This window comes from Gorilla gorilla, chromosome 10 (genome assembly GCF_029281585.2).
Source record: "Gorilla gorilla gorilla isolate KB3781 chromosome 10, NHGRI_mGorGor1-v2.1_pri, whole genome shotgun sequence".
NCBI lineage: Eukaryota > Metazoa > Chordata > Mammalia > Primates > Hominidae > Gorilla > Gorilla gorilla.
This window is the reverse complement of record NC_073234.2, coordinates 134,189,442-134,214,383: the sequence shown is the minus strand read 5'-3', so window position 1 is coordinate 134,214,383 and position 24,942 is coordinate 134,189,442. Positions and strand designations below refer to the sequence as shown.

General features: G+C 38.0%; 1 long non-coding RNA gene across 3 annotated transcripts in view; it reads left to right on the top strand.

The window, feature by feature from the left end:
• Nucleotides 1-24,942, top strand: part of LOC109029099 (uncharacterized) — a 50,774-nt gene that overhangs the window by 22,507 nt on the left and 3,325 nt on the right. Inside the window, exon 4 of one of the 3 annotated variants that reach the window (XR_010129274.1) lies at nt 22,131-22,444. The exons of the other annotated variants lie outside the window; for them this stretch is intronic. This is a non-coding gene — a long non-coding RNA (uncharacterized lncRNA). Of the gene's footprint in view, nt 1-22,130; nt 22,445-24,942 lie in introns of those variants that run through there. 3 annotated transcript variants of the gene reach the window in all.

Sequence of the window (24,942 nt, the reverse complement as noted above, 5' to 3'; positions counted from 1 at the left end):
TTACAGGCACCTGCCACCATGCTGGGCTATTTTTTTTTTTTTTGTATTTTTAGTAGAGACAGGGTTTCACCATGTTGGCCAGGCTGGTCTCGAACCCCTGACCTCAGGTGATCCACCTGTCTCAGCCTCCCAATAGATGGAGATCATTGAATCATGGGGGCGGTTTCCCCCACATTGTTCTCAGGGTAGTGAGAAGTCTGTTGAGATCTGATGGTTTTATAAATGGGAGTTCACCCACACAAGCTCTCTTGCCTGCCGCCATGTAAGACATGACTTTGCTCCTCATTTGCCTTCTGCCATGATTGTGAGGCCTCCCAGCCATGTGGAACTGTGAGTCAATTAAACCTCTTTCCTTTATAAATTACCCATTCTCAGAATGTCTCTATTAGTAGTGTGCAAATGGACTGATACATTACCCAAGAGAAATGAAAACATATGTTCACACAAAGACTTGTGTGCATGCTTTGTTTATAATAGCAAAAAACTGGAAACAACCCAGGTGTCCACCAATGGAAGAATGCATAAATAAACTGTGGAACATCCATACAATAAAAAACTATACAGCGATAAAAAGAGATGAACTGTTGCTTCAGGATTTTGTGTGAAGTTCAAAAACAGGCAAAATGAATCTATAGTGTTAGAAGTCAGAAGAACTGATCACCTCTGGAGGTGGAACATTAGCTGGGAAGAAGTATGAAGGGGTCTCTTAGGATACTGCAAATGTTCTATAACTTCATCTGGGAGGTGATTGTAGGTTTAAGACTTGCACACTTCAATTATGTTATCCTTCATCACATAGAGGGGAATAACACACAATGGGGTCTTTTGGAGGGTGAAGAGTGGGAGGAGGAAGACGATCAGGAGAAATAACTAATGGGTACTAGGCTTAATACCTGGGTAATAAAATAATCTTTACAACAAACCCTCATGATACAAGTTTACCTATGTAACAAACCTGCTTTTGTATCCCTGAACTTAAAATAAAAGTTAAGAAAATAAAATAGTAAAGATAATGGCAACTCTACCTCACATTTAAAAAAATAAAATGCAAGTACTTCACTGCCATATAAAATAAATACCAAAATACTGAAATGTCATTTCAGTCACAATTTCAATCCCTTTCTGTGAAAGTGGTTATCCACCAGGTAGCTGAGAATTGATGACAATAACACCTGTGTCTTGGTCAGAAAACATGCAGGACTCAGAACCCCAACCAGTTCACAAAGGTAATAGTGGTTTCCCAAATGAGAAGGACTCGCCACCCTTATTAAAGGAAATGGGACGTCACTGGAGTCCACCTGTAAAAGGACTCACTATGTATACAAATGTGAAAGAAAACACATACAAAGCCATGGCAGTAAGTTCTCTCCATAAAGACGGCAGAATAGTAAAATTGGAACTTCCTTTGAAAAGTAAAAGGACACAAATAAGATTGATAGACTCTAGCTATACTAATGAAGAAAAAAAGAGAGAAGATCCAAATAAACACAATCAGAAATAACAAAGTGGACATTACCACTGGCCCCTCAGAAATACGAACACCCCTCAGAAACTATTATGAACACCTCTATGCACACAAACTAGAAAACCCAGAAGTGAATACGTTCCTGGAAATATCCAACATCCCAAGATTGAAAGAGGAAGAAATTGAATCCCTGAACACACCAAAAATGAGTTCAAAAAACTGAATGAGTACTAAAAAGCCTACCAGTGAATAAAAGCCTTGGACCAGACAAATTCACAGACATACAAAGAAGGACTGATACCAGTCCTACCAAAACTATCTCAAAAATTGAGAAGGAAGGACTCCTCCCTAACTCATTCTATGAGGCCAGCATCCTTCTAATACCAAAACCTGGCAGAGACAAAACAAAAAATCTTCATGCCAATATCCCTGTCGAACATAGCTGCAAAAACTCCCAACAAAATACTAGCAAACTGAATCTCCAGCAGCACATGAACACGCTAATCCACCATGATCAAGTAGGTTTTATTCCTGGGATGCAAGGTTGGCTCAACATACACAAATCAATAAATATGATTCATCACACAAACAGAACAACAAGAAAAAACTCACATGATCTTCTCAATAGAAACAGAAAATCCTTTTACTTATTAATATTTATTTTTCTGAGACAGGGCCTCTCTCTGTTGCCCAGCCTGGAGTGTAGTGGCATGATCTCAGCTCACTGCAACCTCTGCCTCCCAGGCTCAAACCATCTTCCCATGTCAGCCTCCCGAGTAGCTCAGACTACAGGTATGTGCCACCACATCCAGTTAATTTTTGTTTGTTGTTTGTAGTTTTTTTTTTTTTTTTTGCTTTTTTGGTAGAGATGGTGCTTTGCCATGTTGCCCAGGCTGGTTTGGGACTCCTGGGCTCAAGCAATATGCTAGCCTCGGTCTCCAAAAGTGCTGAGATTATAGGCATAAGGCACTACACCTGGACAGAAAAGGCTTTTGATGAAATTCAATATCCCTTCATGTTAAAAACTCTCAACAAATGAGGCAGTGAGGGAACGTACTTCAAAAAATGAAGCCATCTATGAAAAACCCACAGCAAACATCATATTGAACAGGCCAATGCTGGAAGCATTCCCCTTAAGAACTGGAACAAGACAAAGATACTTATTCTTGCCACTCCTATTCAACATAATATTGGAAGTCCTAGCCAGAGCAATCAGGCAAAAGAAAGAAACAAAAGGCATCCAAATAGAAAGAGAGGAAGGCAAACTATCTCTCTTCAAAGACTATATGATTTTATACCTAGAAAACCCTATAGCCTCTGTCCAAAAGCTCCTAGATCTGATAAACAACTTTGCCAAGGTTTCAGGATACAAAATCAATGTACACTTGGTTTTTTGAAAAGTTAAACAAAATTGACAAACCTTTAGCCAGACTAAGAAAAAAGAGAGAAGATGCAAATAAATAAAATCATAAATAAAAAGGAGGCATTACAATTGATACTGCAGAAATTCAAAGGATCACTAGTAGCTACTATGAGAAACTATATGCCAATAAATTGAAAAATCTAGAAGGACAAACTCCTAGACACATACAACCTCTCAAGATTGAACCAGGAAGAAATCCAAAACCAGAACACACCAATAACAAGTAATGAGATTGAAGCCATAATAAAAATCTCCCACAAAAGAAAAGCCTGGGACCTGATGGCTTCACTGCTGAATTCTACCAAACATTTCAAGAACAATTAATGCCAAACCTACTCAAACTATTCCAAAAAATAGAGGAGGAAGAAGTACTTCACAGAAATAGAGAAAACAATCCTAAAATTTATATGGCACCAGAATAGTAAAAGCTATCCTAAACAAAAATAACAAAACTGAAGGAATCACATTACCTAACTTCAAATTATACTACAGAGCTATAGTAAACAAAACAGCACGATATTGGCATAAAAACAGACACATAGACTGATGGAACAGAATAGAGAAACCAGAAACAAATTCACAAGCAAGCTCACTTTCAACAAAGGTGCCAAGAACATACACTGGGGAAAAGACAGTCTTTCCAATAAATGGTGCTGGGAAAACTGGATATCCACATGCAGAAGAATGAAACTAGACCCCTATCTCTTGCCACATAAAAATCAAATAAAAAGGAATTAAAGACTTAAATCCAAGACCTCAAACTATGAAACTACTAGAAGAAAACATTGGGGAAAATCTCCAGGACATTGGGTTGGGTAAAAATTTCATGAGCAATACCCCACAAGCACAGACAACCAAAGCAAAAATGGAAAAATGGCATCACATCAAGTTAAAAAGCTTCTGCAAGCAAAGAATACAATAAACAAAGTGAAGAGACAACCCACAGAATGGGAGAAAATATTTGCAAACTACACATCTGACAAGGGATTCATAATCAGACTATATAAGGAGCTCAAACAACTTTATAAGAAAAAATATAATACTCTGATCAAAACACGGGCACAATATTTGAATAGACATTTTTTAAACAAGACATACAAATGGCAAACAGGCATATGAAAAGGTGCTCAACATCATTGATCATCAGAGAAATGCAAATCAAAACTACAATGAGATACCATCTCACCCCAGTTAAAATGACTCATATCCAAAAAACAGGCAATAACAAATGCCAGCAAGAATATGGAGAGAAGGGAACCCTTTTACACTTTTGATGGGAATGTAAATTAGTACAACTATGGGGAACAGTTTAAAAGTTCCTCAAAAAACTAAAAATTGTGCTACCATATGATCCAGCAATATCACTGCTAGGTATATACCCAAAAGAGAGGAAATCCATATATCGAAAAGATATCTGCACTCCCATGTTTGTTGAAGTGCTGTTTACAGTAGCTACGATTTGGAAGCAATCTAAGTGTTCAACAACAGATAAATGGATAAAGACAATGTGGTATATATACACAATGGGGTATTATTGAGGCATAAAAAAAGAGTGAGATCCAGTCATTTGCAACAACATGGGTGGAACTGGAGATTGTTATGTTAAGTGAAATAAGCCAGACACAGAAGGACAAATTGCATGTTCACATTTATTTGTGGGACCTAAAAATCAAACCAACTGAACTCATAGACATAGAGAGTAGAAGGATGATTACCACAGGCTGGGAAGGGTAGTGGGGCTCAGGGAGGTGGAGATGTAGGGATGATTAATGGATTCAAAAAAAATAGAATGAATAAGACCTACTATTTGATAGCACAACAGGGTGACTATAGCCAATAATAACTTAATTTTACCATTTAAAATAACTTAAAGAGTTTAATTGGATGGTTTCTAACAGAAAGGATAAATGCTTAAGGGGATGAAAAAAAACAAAAGCAATGTATAAAAATTAGTAGTATTCCTACACACCAACAACTTCCAAGCTGAGAGCAAATCAAGATTGTAATCTCATTCACAGTTGCAACACACACAAGCACACACACACACACACACACACAATACCTAAGTGTAGTACAGCTAATCATGGAGGTGAATCATCTCTACAATGAGAATTACAAAACACTGCTGAAAGAAATCAGAGATGACACAAACAAATGGGAAAACATTCCATGCTCATGGATAGGAAGAATCAATATTGTTAAAATGGCTATACTTTCCAAAGCAATTACAGCTTCAATGTTATTCCTATCAAACTACCAATGACATTTTTCACAGAATTAGGAAAAACTATTATAAAATTCATATGACACCAAAAAAGAGCTTGAATAGCCAAAGCAATCCTAGGCAAAAAGAACAAAACCAGAGGCATCACAATACCTGACTTCAAACTATACTATAATGCTACAATAACCAAAACAGCATGGTACTGCTACAGAAACTGACACATAGACCAATGGAACAGAATAAAGAACCCAGAAATAAAGCCACACACCTATAACCATCTGATCTTCAGCAAAGTCAACAGTAACAAGCAATGGGGAAAGGATTTCTTATTCAATAAATGGTGTGGGTTACCTGGCTAGCCATATGCAGAAGATTTAAACTGGACCCCTTCCTTTCACTATATACAAAAATCAACTCAAGGTAGATTAAATACTTAAATGTGAAACCTAAAACTATAAAAACCCTAGAAGAAAACCTAGTAAATATCATTCTGGACATAGACCCTGGCAAAGATTTCATGATAAAGACTCCAAAAGCAATTGAAAAAAAAATTGACAAGTGGGACCTAACTACACTAAAGAACTTCTGCACAGCAAAATAAACTATAAACAGAGTAAACAGACAACCTACAGGATGAAAGAAAATATTTGCAATCTGTGCATCTGACATAGGTCTAATATGCAGAATCTCAAAGAAACTTAAACAAATTAACAAGCAAAAAACAAACAAATCCATTTAAAAATAGGCAAAAACATGAATATATGCTCCTCAAAAAAAGACATACATGTGGCCAACAAACATATGAAAAAATGCTCAACATCCTAATCATTAGAGAAATGCAAATCAAAACCACTACGAGATACCATCTTACACCAGTCAGAATGGCTATTACTAAAAAGTCAAAAAATAACAGATGCTGGTAAGGTTGTGGAGAGAAGAAAATGCTTCCACACTGCTGGTGGGAATGTAAATTAATTCAGCCATGTGGAAAGCAGTTTGTAGATTTCTCAAAGAACTTAAAAATGGAACTACCATTTTATCCAGCAATCCCATTCTGGATACATACCCAAAAGAATATAAATTATTCTACCATAAAAACACACGCACATATATATTAATCACAGCACTATTTTTTTTTTTGAGGTGGAGTCTCCCTCTGACACCCAGGCTGGAGTACAGTGGCACAATCTCAGCTCACTCCAAACTCCACCTCCTGGGTTCAAGCAATTCTTCTGCCTCAGCCTCCCAAGTAGCTGAGATTACAGGCATGCACCACCATGCCCAGCCAATTTTTATTTTTTTAGTAAAGACGGGGTTTCGCCATGTTGGCCAGGTTGGTCTCAAACTCCTGACCTCAGGTGATTCACCCTCCTTGGCCTCCCAAAGTGCTGGGATTATAGGCGTGAGCCACCACACCCAGCCCACAGCACTGTTCACAATAGTAAAGACCTGGAATCAACCTAAATGTCCATCAACAGTGGACTGCATAAAGAAAATGTGGTACATATACACCATGGAATATCATGCAGCCATGAAAAAGAATGAAATCATGTCCTTTGCAGCAACATGGATGGAGCTGTAGACCATTATCTTAGGTAAATTCACACAGGGACAGAAAACTAGACACCACATGTTTTCATGTATAAATTGGAGCTAATCATCGAGTACACATGAACACAAAAAAGGGAAGAATGGATACTGGGGCCTACTTGAGGGTGGAGGATGGGAAAAGGGTGCAGACCAAAAAACTACCTATTGGATAGTGTGCTTATTGTACCTGAGTGATGAAATAATCTGTACACCTAACCCCCACAACATATAATTTACCCATGTAACAAACCTACATATGTAACCCCTGAACTTAAAATAAAAGTTGGAAAGAAAAAAAATCGTTAAATAAATTAAAATGCTACATTAGAAAATATTCACTTGATGCAAAAGAAAGCAGTAAAAGAGGGGAGAAACAAAAGACATGAAATATTTAGAATACAAACAGTAAAATGACAGACATAAATTCAATTATATCAACAATAACATTAAATGTAAATAGATTAAGAAGTCCAATCAATAGACAGAGACTATGAAACTAGATGGAAAACAAGATCCAACTATATGTTATCTTTAGGAGACATACTTTAGAATCAAAGATACAAATTAATTGAAAGTAAAAAAATGGGAAAGATGTATCATGCAAATAAAAATCACAAGAAAACTAGAGTGTCTATACTAACATCAAACAAAACAGACTTTAAAACAAAACATGTCACTGGAGATAAAGGAGAATTTTTATAATGATAAAAGGGTTGATCCATCAAGAAGATATAACAACTATATATGTATCAAACAACAGAACACCAAAATATGTGAAACAAAACTGACAGAAATGAGGAAAGAAACAGACAAATCAACAAAAACGGTTATAGACTTTAATAAGTTGCTTTTAATAATGGATAAAAAAACTAGGCAGAATACCAACAAACAGAAGACTTGAGCAACATTATAAACATATTAAAACAGGCACTATTGAACACTCCACCCCTAAACTCAGAATATACATTTGTCTCAAGTGCATATGGAACATTCTCCATGATAGACCATATGCTGTGCCATAAAACAAACCTCAACAAATTTAAAAGGATAGAAATAATACAAAGTATATTATCTAGCTACAATGAAATAAAATTAGGAATGAATAAAAAATGTGGAAAATTTAAGCATATATTGAAATTAAATAACCTATTCCTAAATAACCAATGGGTCAAAAAAGATATCAAAAGGAAAAATAGAAAATACTTTGAGATGAATCAAACTGTCAAAACAATATACCAAAATTTATGTAATGCTGCTAAAGCAGTGCTTGGAAGGAAATTTACAGCTATAAATGTCTATATTAAAAAGAAGAAAGATATCACGAATAACATAAATTTCTGCCTTAAGGCACTGGAAAGAAGAACAAACTAAACCAAAAGCAAAGAGAAGAACAAAATAATAAAGTTTAAAGGAAAATTGATGAAACAGAGAATAGGAAAAGAATACACAAAATCAATGAAACCGAAAGCTGATTCTTTGTGCAGATCAACAAAACTGACACACCTTTAGCTAATTTGCAAAAGACAAAAAGAGAGGAGCCTCAAATTACTAAAATCAGAAATGAAGAGGAGAAATTACTACTGACCTTACAAAAATAAAAAGGAATTATAAAGGAACATCGTGAACCATTTTATGCCAATAAATTAGATAATGAGATGAAATAGACACATGCCTGTAAAGCCACGAACTACCTAAACAGACTCAAGAAGAAACAAGCAATCTGAATAGACCTATAACAAGTCATGAGATTGAATTAGTGATCAAGAAACTACTCTGAAAGAAAATCCAAAGCTCAAATGGCTTTGTGGGTCAATTTTGTCAAACACTTAAAGAATATAGAAGGGGAAGGAACACTTCGCAACCCATTCTTTGATACCAAAACTAGACAAAGAAAAGAAAACTAAAGACCAATATCCCTTATGAATATGGACGCAAAAATCCTCCAAAAAAATTAGCAAATCAAATCTAGCAACATATAAGGAAGTTATACACCATACCCAATTGGGATATTATTTATCTTAGGAGTACAAGGGAAAGGTTAATCTAACATCTGAAAATCAATTAATGTAATACACCGTATCAGTAGAATAAACAACAAAAACCACATAATCATCTTAATAGATGCAGGTAAAGCATTGGATAAAATCCAAAACTCTCCATTATAAAAACACACAACAAACAAAGACTAGAAAGAAACTTCCTCAACCTGATAAAAGACACCTATAAAATACCTCACAGCCAACATAATACTTAATGGTGAAAGACTAAATGTTTTCCTTTAAGATCAGGAATACAAAAAGGATGTCTGCTCTCACTTCTTCTCTTCAACATCATACTAAATTTCCAACCAAAGCAATTAGGCAAGAAAAAGAAATAAAATATATCCAGATTGGAAAACAAGAAGTAAACTGTCTTTTTGCAATTTGCATGGTCTTGCATATAGAAAATCCTAAGAAATCCACTAAAAGCTATTAGAAAAAATAAGCAAGTTCAGTTTATTCAAGGATACAAGATTAATATATAGAAATCAATTGTATTTCCCTGCACTTTCAATGAACAATCTGACCATAAAATTCAGAAAATTTCATTTACAATAGACACCAAAAGAATAAAATATATAGGAACATATTTAACAAAAGTATAAAACATTCTCTGGAGGCTACAAAATATTGTTGAAAAAAATTAAAGAAGATGTAAATAAATAGAAAAACATCGCATGTTCATTGACCAGATGACTTAGTATTGTTAAGATGGTAATACTCTGAAAATTGAACTATAGATTTAATGCATCCCTGTCAGAATCCCAACTGACGTTTTCTGTGGAAATTGGCAAACTGATTCTAAAACTCATATGGAATTGCAAAGGACCCATGATAGCCAAAATAATTTTGATAAAGAAGAACAGAGTTGGAGAATTTATACTTCCTGATTTTAAATTTTACCACAAAGGAACAACTATCAAGACAATGCGGTCCTGGCATAAGGATGAACACATAGAAAAAGATAGATTAGAATGGAGAGTTCAGTAATAAACCATGTGTCTATAGTAAACTGATTTTCAAGAAAAGGGCCAAGGCCATTGAATGAGGAAAGAATAGTCTTTTGAACAAATAGTGTTTGAACAACTGGGTAGCCACATGCAAAATAATGAAATGTGAGCTACCTCAACCATACACAAAAATTAACTCAACGTAGATCAAAGACCTAAACGTAAGAGTTAAAACTGTAAAACTCTTAGAAGCAAACAGAGAAATAAATCTTCACGACCTTGGATTTGGCATGGATTCTTAGATATGACACTAAAAGCACAAGTAACAAAAGAAAACTATAAATTAGACTTCAAATTGTAAACTTTTATGCTTCAAAGGGTGATTCCAGGAAGTGAAAAAGCAAAGCACAAAATGTGAGAAAATATTTGCAAATCATATATCCAATAAAGGACTTTTATCTAAAGAGTGTAAGGAACTCTTACAACTCATAAAAAACAAATAACCCAATTAGAGATTGGGCAAGGGAAAATAGACATTTATCTAAAGAAGGTATACAAATAAGCACATAAAAATACGCTCAGCATCATTAGTCATCAGGGAAATGTAAATGAAAACCACAGTGAAGTACCCACTTTACACCTACTAGGATTGGCTGGAATAAAAAAAGGTGGAGATAACAATATTGACAAAGATGTGAAGAAATTGAATCCCCCAAACCCTGCTGATGGAATGTAAAATGGCACAGCCACTTTAGAAAACAGTCGGGTAATTCTTCAAATTGTTAAACATAGAGATATCATATGATCCAGCAATTCCACCCTACAGATCTACCCAGGAGAAACAAAAACATATGTTCACGCAAAAATCTGTACAGGAATCTTTATGAAAGCATTATTCATAATAGCCAGAAAGTGGAAACAACTCAAATACTCATCAACTGATGGATAAATAAACAAAATATAGTATTATATATCCATACAATGGAATATTATTTGATTGTAAAAAGAAATACAGTTCTGATACATGCTATAACATGGGTAAACCTTGAAAAGATTGTGCTAAGTGAAAGAAGTCAGACACAAAAAAACACATATTATATGATTCCATTTAAAACTATCAGAATAGTCAAATCTATAGAGACAAAAAGTAGATTTGCAGTTGCTTATTGATGGGGAGGTGGAGGTTTGGGAAGGTGATAACTGAAGAGTATGAAATTTCTCTCTAAAACTACTAGAAGAAAACAGGGTGAAAGTTCCATGACATTGGTCTGGGGAATAATTTTTTGTATATGAACGCAAAAGCACAGGCAACAAAAGCAAAAACTAGAAGAACGGGAGTATATCAAACTAAAAAGCTTCTGCACAACCAAGGAAACAATCAACAGAATGAAGAGTTAACCTGTGGAATGAGAGAAAATATTTGCAAATTATACATCTGATAAGAGGGTAATATCCAAAATATATAAGGAACTCAAACAACACAATAGTAACAAAACAAATAACCCAATTAGAAATTCAAAGGATCTGAAGAGACATTTCTCAAAAGAAGACATACAAATGGCCAAAGGGTGATGAAAAATGCTCAGAATTACTAATTATCAGCAAAATGCAAATTAAGACTAGAATCAGGTATTACTTCACAACTGTTAGAATGGCTATATCAAAAAGACAGAAGATAAGTGTAGAAGAGAATTTGGAGAAATGGGAACCCTGGAACGTAAATTAGCATAGCCATTATGGAAAACAGTATGGAGGTTCCTCAAAAAAATTAAAAATAGAACTACCATATGATCCAGTAGTCCTATTACAGGGTCTATTTCCAAGGGAAATGAAATCAGTATATCAAAGAGATATCTGCATTTTCATGTTCATTGCAGCATTATTCACATAGCCAAGAAATAGAACCAACTTAAGTGCCCACTGATGGATGAATGGATAAAGAAAACGTGGTACAGACCTGGCAAGATGGTCGAATAGGAAGAGCTCTGGTCTGCAGCTCCCAGTGAGACAAAGGCAGAAGGTGGGAGATTTCCGCATTTCTGACTGAGGTACCCAGCTCATCTCATTGGCACTGGTTAGACAGCGGGTGCAACCCACAGAGGGTGAGCAGAAGCAGGGTGGGACATTTCCTCACCTGGGAAGTGCAAGGAGCTGCGGACCTCTCTCCCCCAGCCAAGGGAAGCCGTGAGGGACTGTGCTATCCGGCCCTGATACTGCACTTTCCCTGTGGTTTTTGCAATCTGTAGACCAGGAGATTCCCTCGTGTGCCTACACCACCAGGGCCCTGGATTTCAAGCACAAAACTGGGCAGCTGTTTGGGCAGGCACCTCGGTGTGCTGTGGGAGTTTGTTGTTGTTTTTGTTGTTGTTTTCATATCCCAGTGGTGCCTGGAACCCCAGCGAGACAGAATCATTCACTCCCCTGGAAAGGGGGCTGAAGCCAGGGAGTCAAGTTGTCTTGCTCAGTGGGTCCCATTCCCACGGACACCAGCAAGCTAAGAACCACTTGCTTGAAATTCTCACTGCCAGCACAGAGGTCTGAATTTGACCTGGGATGATCAAGCTTGGTGGGGGGAGGGGCATCTGCCATTACTGAGACTTGAGTAGGTGGTTATCCCCTGACAGTGCTAAGGAGGACAGGAAGTTTGGACTGGGTGGAATTCACCACAGCACAGTAAAGCAGCTGTGGCCAGACTGCCTCTCTAGATTCCTCCTCACTTGGCAGGGCATCTCTGAAAGAAAAGCAGCAGCCCCAGCCAGGGGCTTATAGATAAAACTCCCAGCTCCCTGGGACAGAGCACCTGGGGGAAGAGGCGGCTGTGGGCACAGCTTCAATGGACTTGAACTTTCCTGCCTTCCAGCTCTGAAGAGTGCTGGAGATAAGCAGGATTCTCCCAGCACAGCGCTCAAGCTCTGCTAAGGGACAGAGTGCCTCCTCAAGTGGGTCCCTAACCCCTGTGCCTCCTGACTGGGAGACACCTTCCAGCAGGGGTCAACAGATGCCTCATACAGGAGAGCTCCAGCTTGCATCAGGCTGATGCCCCTCTGAGACAAAGCTTCCAGAGAAGGAGCAGGCAGCAATCTTTGCTGTTCTGCAGCCTCTGCTGGTGATACCCAGGCAAACAGGGTCTGGAGTGGACCTCTAGCAAACTGCAGCAGACCTGCAGAAGAGGGACCTGACTGTTAGAAGAAAAACTAACAAACAGAAAGCAACAGCAACAACATCAACAAAAAAGACCTCCGCACAAAAACCCCATCCAAAGGTCATCAGCCTCAAAGATCAAAGGTAGATAAATCCATGAAGATGAGGGAAAATCAGCACAAAAATACTGAAAATTCAAAATACCAGAATGCCTCTACTCCTCCAAATGATTGCAACTCCTCTCCAGCAAGGGCACAAAACTGGACAGAGAAGGAGTTTGGTGAATTGACAGAAGTAGGCTTCAGAAGGTGGGTAATAACAAACTCCTCTGAGCTAAAGGAGCATGTTCTAACACAATGCAAGGAAGCTGAGAACCCTGATAAAAGGTTACAGGAACTGCTAACTAGAATAACCAGTTTAGAGTAGAGAATAAATGACCTGATGGAGCTAAAAACACAGCACGAGAACTTCATGAGGCATACACAAGTATCCATAGCTGAATCAATCAAGCAGAAGAAAGGATATCAGAGACTGAAGATTAGAGATAAAAGATGAAAAGGAATGAACAAAGCCTCCAAGAAATATGGGACTATGTGAAAAGATCAAACCTCCGATTGATTGGTGTACCTGAAAGTGACAGTGAGAAGGGGACCAAATTGGAAAACACACTTCAGGGTATTATCCAGGAGAACTTCCTTAACCTAGCAAGACAGCCCAACATTCAAATTCAGGAAATACAGAGAACACCACTAAGATAATCCTCAAGAAGGGCAACCCCAAGATACATAATCGTCACATTCTCCAAGGTTGAAATGAAGGAAAAAATGTTAAGGGAAGCCAGAAAGAAAGGTCAGGTTACCTACAAATGGAAGCCCATCAGACTAAGAGCAGATCTCTCTGCAGAAACCATACATGCCAGAAGAGAGTGGGGGCCAATAGTCAACATTCTTAAAGAAAAGAATCTTCAACCCAGAATTTTATGTCCAGCCAAACTAAGCTTTATAAGTGAAGGAGAAATAAAATCCTTTACAGACAAGCAAATGCTGAGGGGTTTTGTTACCACCAGGCCTGCCTTATAAGAGCTCCTGGAGGAAGCACTAAACATGGAAAGGAAAAACCAGCACCAGCCACTGCAAAAACACACCAAACTATAAAGACCAATGACATTGTGAAGAAACTGCATCAACTAATGTGCAAAATAACCAGCTAGCATCATGATGACAGGATCAAATTCACACATAACAATATTAATCTTAAATGTAAATGGGCTAAATGCCCCAATTAAAAGACACAGACTGGCAAATTGGATAAAGAGTCAAGGCCCTTCAGTGTGCTGTATTCAAGAGACCCATCTCATGTGCGAAGACACACATATGCTGAAAATAAAGGGATGGAAAAATATTTACCAAGCAAATGGAAAGCAAAAAAAAGCAGGGGTTGCAATCTTAGTCTCTGATAAAACAGAATTTAAATCAACAAAGATAAAAAAAGACAAAGAAGGGCATTACACAGTGGTAAAGGGATCAATGCAACAAGAAGAGCTAACTATCCTAAATATATATGCACCCAATACAGGAGCATCCAGATTCATAAAACAAGCTCTTAGAGACCTACAAACAGACTTAGACTCCCACACAATAATAGTGGGAGATTTTAACACCCCACTGTCACTATTAGACAGATCAATGAGACAGAAAATTAACAAGAATATTCAGGACTTGAACTCAGCTCTGGACCAAGTGGACCTGCTAGACATCTACAGAACTCTCCACCCCTAATCAACAGAATATACATTCTTCTCAGCACCACATAGCACTTATTCTAAAACTGACCACATAATTGGAAGTAGAACACTCCTCAGCAAATGGAAAAGAATGGAAAACATAACAGTCTCTCAGACCACAGTGCAATCAAATTAGAACTCAGGATTAAGAAACTCACTGAAACTGCACAGCTACATGAAAACTAAACAGCCTTCTCCTGAATGACTACTGGGTAAATAATGAAATTAAAGCAGAAATAATGAAGTTCTTTGAAACCAATGAGAAAAAAGAGACAATGTACCAGAATCTCTGGGACACAGCTAACGCAGTGTTAAGAGGGAAATTTATGCACTAAATGCCCGCATCAGAAAGTGGGAAAGATCTGAAATTGACAACCAAACATCACAATTAAAGGAACTAGAGAAGCAAGAGCAAACAAATTCAAAACCTAGCAGAATACAAGAAATAAGTAAGATCAGAGCAGAACAGAAGGAGATAGAGATGCAAAAAACCCTTCAAAAAAATCAATGAATTTAGGAGCTGGTTTTTTGAAAAGATGAACAAAATAGATAGACCACTAGCCAGACTAATAAAGAAAAAAGAGAAGAATCAAATAAACACAATAAAAAATGATAAAGGGGACATCACCACTGATCCCACAGAAATACAAACTACCACCAGAGAATACTATAAACACCTTTACAGAAATAAACTAGAAAATCTAGAAGAAATGGATAAATACCTGGACACATACACCCTCCCAAGACTAAACCAGGAAGAAGTCAAATCCCTGAATAGACCAATAAAAAGTTCTGAAATTAAGACCAATAACAAGTTCTGAAATTAAATAATTAATAGCCTACCAACTAAAAAAAGCCCAGGACCAGACAGATTCATAGCCAAATTCTACCAGAGGTACAAAGAGGAGATGGTACCACTCCTTCTGAAACTATTCAAAATGATAGCAAAAGAGGGACCCCTCCCTAACTCATTTTTTGAGGCCAGCATCATCCTGATACCAAAACCTGGCAGAGATACAACAACAACAAAAAATTTCAGGCCAATATCCCTGGTGAACATCAATGCAAAAATCCTCAATAAAATAATGGCAAACTGAATCCAGCAGCACATCAAAAAGCTTATCCACCACAATCAAGATGGCTTCATCCCTAGGATGCAAGGTTGATTCAACATAAGCAAATCAATAAATGTAATTCATCACATAAAGAAAACCAATGACAAAAACCACATGATTATCTCAATAGATGCAGAAAAGGCCTTTGATAATATTCAACACACTTTCATGCTAAAAACGGTCAGAAAACTAGGTGTATTGATGGAACATATCTCAAAATAACAAGAGCTATTTATGACAAACCCATAGCTAGTATCATACTGAATGGGCAAAAGCTGGAAGCATTCCCTTTGAAAACCAGCACAAGACAAGGATGCCCTCTCTCCCCACTCCTATTCCACATAGTATTGGAAGTTCTGGCCAGGGCAATCAGGCAAGATAAAGAAATAAAGCATATTCAAATAGGAAGAGAGGAAGTCAAATTGTCTCTGATTGCAGATGACATGACTGTATATTTAGAAAGCCCCATTGTCACAGCCCCAAAACTCCTTAAGCTGATAAGCAACTTCAGCAAAGTCTCAGGATACAAAATCAAGCTGCAAAAATCACAAGCATTTCTATACACCGATAATAGACAAGCAGAGAGCCAAATCATGAGTGAACTCCCACTCACAATTGCTACAAAGAGAATAAAATACCTAGGAATACAACTTACAAGGGATGTGAAGGACCTCTTCAAGGACAACTACAAACTGCTCCTCAAGAAAATAACAGAGGACACAAACAACTGGAAAAAAAATTCCATTCTCATGGATAGGAAGAATCAACATCATGAAAATGGCCATACTGCCCAAAACAATTCATAGATTCAATGCTATTTCCATCAAGCTACCACTGACTTTCTTCACAGAATTAGAAATAACTACTTCAAATTTCATATGGAATCAAAAAAAGAGCCCATACATCCAAGGCAATCCTAAGCAAAAAGAACAAAGCTGGAAGCATCATGCTACCTGACTTCAAAATATAATGCAAGGCTACAGTAACCAAAATAGCATGGTACTGGTACCAAAACAGATATATAGACCAATGGAACAGAACAGAGGCCTCAGAAATAACACCACACATCTACAACCATCTGATTTGATTTTTGACAAACCTGACAAAAACAAGCAATGGGGAAAGGATTCCTTATTTAATAAATGGTGCTGGGAAAACTGCCTAGCCATATGCAGAAAACAGAAACTGTACCCCTTCCTTACACCTTATATAAAAATTAACTCAAGATGGATTAAAGACTTAAATGTAAAAACCTTAAAACCATAAAAACCCTAGAAGAAAACCTAGACAATACCATTGAGGACATAGGCAAGGGCAAAGACTTCATGACTAAAACACCAAAAGCAATGGCAACAAAAGCCAAAACTGACAAACGGGATCTAATTAAACTAAAGAGCTTCTGCACAGCAAAAGAAACTATCATCAGAGTGAACAGGCAACCTACAGAATGGGAGAAATGTTTTGCAATCTATCCATCTGACAAAGGGCTAATATCCAGAATCTACAAACAACTTAAACAAATTTACAAGAAAAAACAAACAACCTCATCAAAAAGTGGGCAAAGGATATGAGCAAACACTTCTCAAAAGAAGACATTTATTCAGCCAACAAATATATGAATAAAAGCTCATCATCGCTGGTCATCCGAGAAATGCAAATCAAAACCATATCTCACGCCAGTTAGAATGGCAATCATTAAAAAGTCAGGAAACAACAAATGCTGGTGAGGATGTGGAGAAGTAATGCTTTTACACTGTTGATAGGAGTATAAGTTAGTTCAACCATTGTGGAAGACAGTGTGGCAATTCCTCAAGGATCTAGAACCAGAAATACCATTTGACCTAGCAATCCCGTTACTGGGTATATACCCAAAGGATTACAAATCATTCTACTGTAAAGACACATGCACATATATGTTTATTGCAGCACTATTTACAACAGCAAAGACTTGGAATCAGCCCAAATGCCCATCAATGATAGACTGGATAAAGAAAAGGTGGCACATATACACCACGGAATACTATGCGGCCATAAAAGAATGAGTTCATATCTTTTACAGGGACATGGATGAAGCTGGAAGCCATCATTCTCAGCAAACTAACACAAGAACAGAAAACCAAACACCACATGTTCTCACTCATAAGTGAGAGTTAAACAATGAGAACACATGGACATAGGGAACGGAATATCACACACGGGAGCCTATCGGGGGTTGGGGGGCAAGGGGAGGGAGAGCATTAGGACAAATACCTAATGCATGTGGGGCTTAAAACCTAGATGATGGGTTGATAGGTGCAGCAAACCACCATGGCACATGTATACCTATGTAACAAACCTGCACGTTCTGCACTTGTATCCCAGAACTTAAAGTAAAATAAGATAATAAAAAAAGGAAAATGTGGTACAAACATTATGTATACACATTGGAATACTATTTGGTCATTTTAAAAAACTCTCTCATTTGCGACAGCATTGATAAAACTGGAGGCCATTACGTCAAGTGAAATAAGCCAGGCATAGAACTAGACAAATAGAAATACATAGTCTCATAGATATGTGGAATCCAAAAAAGTTGAACTCACAACAGACAGTAAAATGGTGGTTCCCAGGGACTGGGCTTGGGCTGAGGGTTGGGCAGATGCTGGCCAGTGGGTACACAATTTCAGTTAGGAAGAATAAGTTCAAGAGATCTATTGTACAACATGGTGACTACAGTTAATAACAATGTATTGACTGAAATACAGATTTCTTGAAAATTCAAATTTCTTGAAAATTGCTAAGAGATTAGATTGTAAATGTCTTCACCACGAAAATAGATATGTGAGGTAATACATATGTTAATTAGCTTGATTTAGCCATTCTACAATAAATATGTATTTCGAAACAACATGTTATACATGATAAACATATACAATTTTTAATTGTTGATTTGAAAACTTTTTAGAGTACAAGGTTTCTTTTTGCAGTTATAAAAATGCTCTAAAATTGACTATGGTGATGTTTTCACACATCTCTGAATATATTTAAAAACATTGAACTGTATACTTTGGGTGAATTGTATGGCATATGAATTATTTCTCAATGGAGTTGTTATTTTTTTAAAGATTTCCTAGGAGATATATGCCATAAAAATGACCCTAGAAGATAAAATAACCACTAATATTTACAAAGTGTTTATGGTGTGGTGGGCACTGTGCCATCTGACAAAAGCTTACTAAGTGCTTGCTATGCACCAGGCACTACTCTAAACCCTGGGATACAGCAAGAAAAGAAACACATTTTTTGCCTTTATGCAACTTACTTTCGAGTGGGGAGAGCTAGACAATGAGTAAATATATATTAAGTGGTGATAACTTAAGAAGAACAATAAAGCAAGACACATATATAAAAATGATGGAGAGCTGCCATTTTGCAGGAGAAGTGCAGGAAAGTTTTGCTGATAAGCTGGTATCTTTGCAGAGACAGACCTCAAGGAAGCAAGACCTGGGAGGCAAAGGGTTCAAAGCATTAGGAGCAGCTGGATGCAAAGGCTTTGAGATGTGGACATGTTTGATGTGTTATAGGAAGAACAAGCAAAGGGGTCAATGTAGCTGGATGAAATTAGCGAGAAGGAGGATGGTGGGAGAGGTGGTCAGACAAGAAGGCAGGGGCTTCTGAAAGGCAGTGGAACTTTACGAACATCTAGTGCGAGGGTCTATCTCACTCCAGTTGATAGACTTGCCCTTAATCCTATGGCAACACTTCAAGGGCATCTTCCCATCTTCCCTGCAATATCTGAGTGTCCCAACATATGGTTTGGGCAACCACAATCTAATCTAAGGTTTTCCAAACTGTGGGCTGCAACATGGTGCCACAAGGTCATGAAACTAATTTAGTGGGTTGAACCAGCATTTTAAAAAATGAAAAAATAACCCAATGCAAGCAATTATATATGTATGCCTCTGTGTGTGTGTATGTGTGTGTGTGAGAGAGAGAGAGAGAAATTGAGGAGATGTATTGGTTGTGATGTAAAATGTATTTCTTACTGAGGGTCACATCGAAATATTTGAAGCTGACTCTAGTCCATTCCCCCCTTGCACAGCCCCATTGGAGCACACACCACATGCACACATCTGCACCAAAAGGCACCATGGCTGTTGATTTGTGTGTAGCCTCCTATACAGGCTGTCAACAATTTGATCCAAAAGATGAACTTGCCTGCAGCTACAGAACCAAAAACGTCTTCTGTGTTAATTGAGATGTTTACTTTAAGCAAGGCAGCAATTCCATTGCAATGACTGTTTGTCTTTTTGCTTTTGTTGAGTTATCATAGACCTTGGTCTGCAGAAGAATCCCCTAGATTCAGCCAACGATATCCCTCTGAGTCCACATATGCCTGTAGGGGAGGGGCTGGTGGCTCCCTCTCAAAAAAGAACAGACCCCTCAAAAGTGGAGTTTTACTGGAGTCAGACAGGTATAAACTCCAATCCTGATGCTGCCACCTCCCAATTGTGTGACCTGGACAAGTGACATCATTCCTTTGTGCCTCAGTTTCCTATTCTGCAAATGGGGGTGATAATAGTACCTACGTCATATATTGTTATGGGTTAAATAAAAATAAATGCTTATAACTAACACAGCACTTGACTATGCCTATTAATCCAGTTAATTCTCACTACTACCCTGAGAGGTGAAGAACCTATTATCCCCCATTTTACAGATGGGAAAACTGAGGCCAAATAGGTTCAGTAATTTGCCTAAGGTCACATAGCTGGTATGTTATGAGAGCTAGGATTCAAACCAAGGCAGTTTGATATCAGAGCTCACCCTTGCATATTCCATATTCTGTTTACTTCAATGAGATAATGTTGGTGACAAAGCCTGGCGCACAGAGATGCATAAATTATTTATTTAACACTTACACAGTGCTTATTAAGCAGTGCTTTAAAAGTGCTTATTAAACACATCTACAGATATTATTTCATTTAAACCTCATAACAACCTTAGGAGGTAAAAGTCATTGCTGTCTTCATTTTATAGATGAGAAAATTGAGACATAGGTTAGGTAACTTTCACAGGGTCACTCAGCTGAAAGCAGAGTTAGGATGCATGTTCAGGCGGCCTGGCTCTGGAGTCTAAATATCTAACTACTTTACTATGCTGCCTCTCATTCCATTAAGCAAGCTGTGTCTCACTCTCCAAGACCCTCACCCTACCCTCAACCCCTTGCTAACATAGAATAGTGGTTAAGGATAAGGACTATGTAGTCAGCCAAGTTGGTGCTGGAATTGTAGCTAGTAACTGATGGCTGTGTGACCTTGAGCAGGTGCTCTCTCCTCTCTGGGCCTCACATCCCCCCAAATAGGGATGAAACTGATAGCACTTGCTTCACAGGATTGGCATGAGGAGTAAATGAAGTGATGCATATTGAGTCCTCAGCACAGGGCTGGCATGCAGTAGGTGCTCAATACACATATTTGTTTATAGCTCAGCAGTGGGGTCTCCATTCATTCCTCTCTCCCAACTGTACTGGGGGCCCTAAAACCCAGGGGTAAGGGTGCCCTGGCTTCTGGGGAGAGCTGAGATGTGGAGCTGAGAGGGCCTAGATAGAGGAGGAAAGCAGAAGGACTGCAGCCCATCGCTCATTCATTCATTCACTAACTACATGTCAGTCCAGCTCTGAACAGGGCTCTGCTAGGTGTGCAGACACCAAGATGAAAATATCTCAGAGAACTAGATAAGAATGGAGGAAAAGGTATAAACAAATTTTTATGTTATTAAATACTCCTTTATACCAGCAATTTCTAAGATATGTTCAGGTGAATTTACCACTAATTCCATGAGGTCTCAAGAGCTAAAATGTTGATATATTCCCTCAAAAGTTTCCAAGAAAGAAAAAAAAGAAAGAGAGAGGAAAAAAAGAAAAGAAAGGAAGAGAAAGGAAAAAAGAGGTTTGATTACTTCTGCTTTGGGAGTCCTAGGAACGTGCAATTGTGCATTGTGAATTAAAAAAAAAAAAGAAAGAAAAGATAAAGGTGCTAGAGTATGTAGTATTTCCCTTTGTTGACACTTTGTTGACCAAGGAAGGTATCATCGAATCCTCTGGCAAGTATATGGTTCCACTGGCTAAGTTTGGGTTATCCCAAAAATAGATCCAGAGGCAAGGATGTAAGATCAAGTAGTTTATTTGAGAGGTACAGGAAACAGCAGTGGATGACGGAGGGAAGTGAGGGGAGGGAAGGTGCATTGTCAAGCCAGCCATCACTGTGGGCAACTAGAGATTAATTCCAGTGGGAATTAGGGTAAAATGCACACCTCAGGATTATCCCATTTGAAAGGATCTGAACTGGAATATTTATAGACAAGAGTTTCTCAACCTCGGCATTATTGATGTTTAGGGCTATGTTATTCTTTGTTATAGGGCTGGCTGTCCGGTGCATTACAAGATGTTTAGCAGCATCCCTGACCTCTACTTGCTAGATGCCAGTAGCATCCCCACCTCTCTACAGTCATGACAACAAAAAATGTCTTCAGGCATTGGCAAACTTTCACCTTCAGTTGAGAACCACTGTTACAGATCAGCTCCTGCCAGTCATTGGTTGAATGATATTGGAGAAAGGGATGTCATTTCATCAGGGAAGGCAAACAAAAGTTCAATGGCCAGAGAAAGCCTTCAGGCAAAGAAGTCAGGCACTGGCAGTTGGAATCCTGCTAGCATACGCTGAAATCGTGAGGGAGGGGAAATAGGTGAGGCACTGACCATGTACATCTCCTCCAGCACAGTTTGAGAAACCCTCTTCTATAGGACTATTTTTGCAACTTCATGAAACTCTATCACATAGACAAAACAAAATGTATTTAGCCAATCACTTGTCACTAAACATTCAGGTTAATTCTGATTTTTCAACATTATAAATAATAGAATAATGAAAATATCCTTATAGCTTAATCTCTGCCAATATTTATGATAAGCTAGGATAAATTCATAGCAGCTGAGTATCTAATTCAGAGTGTGAATATTTTTTAACTCTTCTATATTATAAATTGCCCTCTTGTCAGTAGTATATAAGAATATCCATTTTCTTACACCTGTATCAGTACTAGGTATTATATAGTTTTTGGCCTTTGCCATTTTGGGAAGCAAAAATGGATATGTGTTTTATTTGCATTTCATATAAGTGTAGGCCATTCATACTTCTTATTTTGTAAACTACAAGTCTAAGGCTTTGCCCATCACTCCACTGTAGGGTTTGCTTTTGAGGTTAGGGGAGGTGTTCTCCCCCAACAGATAAGATGTCTTCTCAGAGCTTTGCTTAGTCTCCTAGGCCTCCCCAATACCCTGTTGCCAGGAGTAATTGTCAACTTCTGACATAATTAATTGTGAACATGAATCAGCCCAGTTGACTCAGTAATTAATTCTGATCCCTCCTGAATGAGATATTTTGAATCCCCCACCTCTAGGACACATTTTCCAGACCAATTGGGGCTACTCAGAGCTCGAAGCCTCTGGTACTAGATCCTGTCCTCCACTGTATGGGTCTAGCTGCTTCAGATCCCCCTTCTTAGCTTCAAAAATAATGGGGAAATGGGGAAATTCCACCACCTGAAAATCAGGTTAAAACTGATAATTTATGTACTCTTTGCTGTCACAGAAGGGCGAGCACAAATCTCCACTCTTTAAGTGTAGGCTACACATGGTGTCTTCCTTCCAAAAAAAATACAGGATGGAAAGGGTGGGGGAAGAGTAACTTTACAGTTGAGAAGCCTGACAAATAGTACCTCAGTCAGGTGATCAAGTTCAGTATCAACAGCGATAAACCATTTTGATGGTATGTACCCTTGATGTGACACGATAAAATGGCACCTTATCTCTGTGCTCTTCCTCCCAAAAACCCATTACCCAAACCTAACCATGAGAAAAATATCAGACAAATTCCAACAAAGGGACATCCTACAAATTCTTGACCAGTACTCCTCAAAACCTTCAAAGCCATCAAAAACAAGATGAGTCTAAGAAATTGTCACAGCCAAGAAGAGACTAAAGAGACATGGTGAGTAAGTGCCATGTGGTATCCAATGGTATCCCAGAAAGGAAAAGACATTAGGCAAAAACTATAGAAATCTAAATAACCCGTGGACTTTGGTTAATAATAATGTATCAGTATTGGTTCATTATTTGTGAGAAATGTGCTATAGTAATATAAGCTATTAATAATGAGAGAAACTGAGTATGGGAGATATGGGAACTCTCTGGAATACCTTCATAATTTTCCTGTAAATATAAAACTATTCTAAGAAAAAAAAGTTCTACTAAAAATAACTTTTCAAGGATAAAGGGGAATAATTTTGTACCAAGAGAAGGCAATACACTGTCAGCTAAGGATACAGCCTACATCTGAAGTGGGGCCCAAATCATGGTCTCTCCCAGAGGAACTGTCTCTTGTGGAACTTCAGATGAGCACTCGGTCATAGAGTCTGAAGATGGGAATGCAAGTCCTTCATCTTTGTGACCTTGAGCAAAGTCACTTGGCCTCTCTGAGGCTGAGTCATCATCTGTAAAATGGGACCAAGAACACTCACATACTTTCCTGAGATGCTGTAAGGTTACTCATAACAGCAGGTACAATTTACAGAGCACTTACTAGGTGCCCAGCACTAGAAAAAGCTTTTATCATCTCATTTATTTCTTACAAGGCTCCTATGGAGTAGTTACTATTCTTAAGCTCATTTTATGGATAAGGAAAATGAGGTTAACTGAGATGAAGCAACTTGTCCAGGGCTATATGGCTAGGAAGACTTGATGGCCAAGGAAAGACTTGATGGCAGGCTGTCCCCAGAGCTCATGCACCTAATTATGACACTATGGTTCCTTTAATCAAGAGACATGAGACTGTATGCTCAACAAGAACAGAAATTGTAGCCTGTTTAGTTCACAGCTATATTTCCTTTCCTGGGCACATAGCAGGTGTTCAGCAAATATTTATCAAGTGATTCAATGTTGAGTAAGTAAGTAAATGGATGGGAAAAAAATTATAAACTGTGGAAGCATATATTTTCATGAAAATTATTACCACTTGTATTAGTGATTTACTGCACCACCCCAAACTTGGTGGTTTAAAGCAACGATAATCATCTATTACTCACTCTTCCTGTGGGTCAAAAACTTGGTTCTGCTTTGGGATCTCTCATGTGGTTGATGTTAGCCAGGGCTGCAGTCATCTGAAGCTTGACAA